Below are 2615 nucleotides of genomic sequence, written 5' to 3' on the forward strand. Positions count from 1 at the left end.
ATATATTTTTTTTTTTTTAAGATTTTTGTCTTATTTATTTATCTTTTAAAGTAATCTCTACCCCCAAAGTGAGGCCCGAGCTTAAGATCCTGAGATCAAACTGACTGAGCCAACCTGGGGCTCCCTCCCTTTTTTTTTTTTTTTAAATCAAGCTTGACATTCAGGAAATTGGGCACCAGAAAAATGAACGGAATCTTGGATTTCACTGTCAGAGCACACCCTTAATAAACTGCTGGAATGAATGCACTTCTACAAGGGCCAGTCTCTGGTCCTTTCAACCAATGAGGAGAAAACCCATCTCTAGATTTGGGGATCAATACCACATGCACAGCGGAGATTGTGCTCTTGCAAGTGTCTTTTTCTCCCCAGGCTCTTACCCTTTCACACGGCAAAAGAGCCCTACGTTCTGTATTCTTACCCTTAAACTCTCCAACCTACAGCTGCCCTCCGAGAGGCAGATCCCAGCTCTAGCTACATCTACTGCTGTGTGACAACTTAACCAAAAACGGAGTGGCTTACATCTCAACCATTTTATTATCTCATGGATTGTGCAGGCATAAACTCAGGTGTTGGGGTGGCTGGTCCCCACTCCACAAATGCTTGGGCCTCCAGTGGGAAGACGTGAGCACTAAGGGAGCTTTGATGGGGGAAATTCAATGGGGACTAAACGTTCTGGAGCAATCTTCACTCACGTATCTGGCGTGTGATGCTGGGACCTCGTCTCAGCTCTGGCAGAATACCTGTCCACATTCTAAGAATGACTATCCCGAGAGGACACGGCAGAAATATGTCATCTCTTATGACCGACCGCTGTCAGTCACAGGCCCACCCAGACTGAAGGCAAGGGGCCACAGGGCCTCTGAATGGGAAGCACCCACACCACACTGTAAGAGGGACCCGTGGGCTGGGAGAGTGAGGCCTCATCATCCTAAAACATCACTTTGATCCAGCCTCTTACCGACAAAAAAAACAATTCTGGCATTGGAGGCCTCTTACAAGCTCACCTCAGATGCCTTTCCAGCTTTACTTCCCTCTTCGTCTCCTTCATCCTGGCCGGACTCAACTGCCCAGTCCCAAATTTGTCAAACTCATTCTTCCTTCTGCCTTTTTATCTCAACTGATCCCTCTTGTGCTGACCTGAGATTCTGCTGCTCACCTAAAACTCTTGGCAAACAGTTGCTTAATTCTGCAGAATGAACTGAGGTGGCAGGGATCCTCAGTGTTTCTGAGCTGCAGTTAACACCCACCCGAGGATGCCTTCAGAACGCCACCTGTCTGGATGGAGCCTTTTGCCACTGTGGCTCCTATCCCTGTGTGCCCAAGAAGCAGAAATGACAGGAAAGGCCTCAAAACACACGCAATCCCAGGCTGCCTCCTCTTCACAGTCCAGATCCCCCCGTAAAAATGTTTCACCCAACATGAAGAGGACAAAATCGCTTCTCTCTGGGCCTCTTCTTGGAGGAGACTGAGCACATGACTACATGTAACCCAGGTCTGGTCAACCCTGTAACCCTAAGAAACTTAACACACCAAGTAGTGGTTTACAGAGTGACTGAAGCTGGACCGGGAGGAGAGGAAAGAGGAGAGAGGAGAGATGGGTAATGAACACTGGAACAGGACAATGTCAGGAAAGATAAATGCTGTGCCCGTTGATGGTAGGTACCGCCTTAACTAGAGTGCTCGAGGGCATCCTTTCCGATGAGGACAGGGGAGGAGGAGACCAAGGTAAAGTTCACCTGAAAGTATGAACCCTATCAAAACTTGCTGTGTCCAGCAGAAAGAGAAGACAGATTCAGGAAGGGAGACCCGGAGGTAGGACGCAGGGTCAAGTTCTTTAAAGCTTGGCACCATTTAAGAACAGGGCAGGAACAGTTAAGCACTTAATATGTCCGCACAATTGCTGCTGTGACCTGAAAAGCAAAAGTCAGGTGTCTTCCCAACACGCTGTTAGGGAACCAGCATGAGTCGCAGAGACCAAGGAAGCCGGCAGGACGCGAGCCGCCCCGCGCCCCGAACAGAGGCCCCCACCGCGCCCAGTGACCTCTCCACCCCGACGGTGTGCGGCCGCCCGGGGAGGGGCGCCCAGGCCTGCGGCGGACCGCGTGGACCCGGGGCCACAGTGACTTTGCAAACAGGGCGCGGAGCTCAGCTGGAAATTCGCAATGAGCACGCTTCCTCCTCGGCGAGGACCGGCCCCGCACGGCCCGCCATCCTGCCGCAGGGACCCCGCTCCGCCCCCGCCGCCAGCGTCGGCCCCGCTTCCGGGACTTCCGGGTCTCGGGGTGCTCTGCGCACGCGCGGGCGCCATGTTGGCAGGGCCGCTCCGGGTTGGAAGTGTCGGCGGCGGGTTTTGTCCCGCGAGGAAAGTCTCCTTGTAGGTCTCCAGTCCTTCGTGTGTCCCTCTGGTGAGCCTTTACTCCTGGGTGGCCTTTGTCCGCGGAAGCGTGGCCGCTCTCCCTGCAGGCGGGGGTCGTGAGCGACGCGGCAGAGCGGTCTCGGCCTGCAGCCGGCGCCGAGGCGCCCCGGTGCCATGACTCTGCACCCGCCTCCCCGGCGACGGGCCGGCAGCCGTGGCGCTTGGCTGCGGGGGGCGCGCGTCCGGGTCGGGGGTCGGG

At 54.6% G+C, this 2615-nt stretch overlaps 1 protein-coding gene across 1 annotated transcript in view; it reads left to right on the top strand.

Moving 5' to 3' along the window:
• Positions 1 to 2293: 2293 nt before the first annotated feature.
• PSMA4 (proteasome subunit alpha 4) overlaps positions 2294 to 2615 on the top strand; it is a 7077-nt gene continuing 6755 nt past the window's right edge. The window contains exon 1 of the mRNA XM_029951729.1: positions 2294 to 2405. The gene's annotated coding sequence lies outside the window, so the exon portion shown is untranslated. The remainder of the gene's footprint in view (positions 2406 to 2615) is intronic.

Source organism: Suricata suricatta, chromosome 9, assembly GCF_006229205.1.
Source record: "Suricata suricatta isolate VVHF042 chromosome 9, meerkat_22Aug2017_6uvM2_HiC, whole genome shotgun sequence".
NCBI lineage: Eukaryota > Metazoa > Chordata > Mammalia > Carnivora > Herpestidae > Suricata > Suricata suricatta.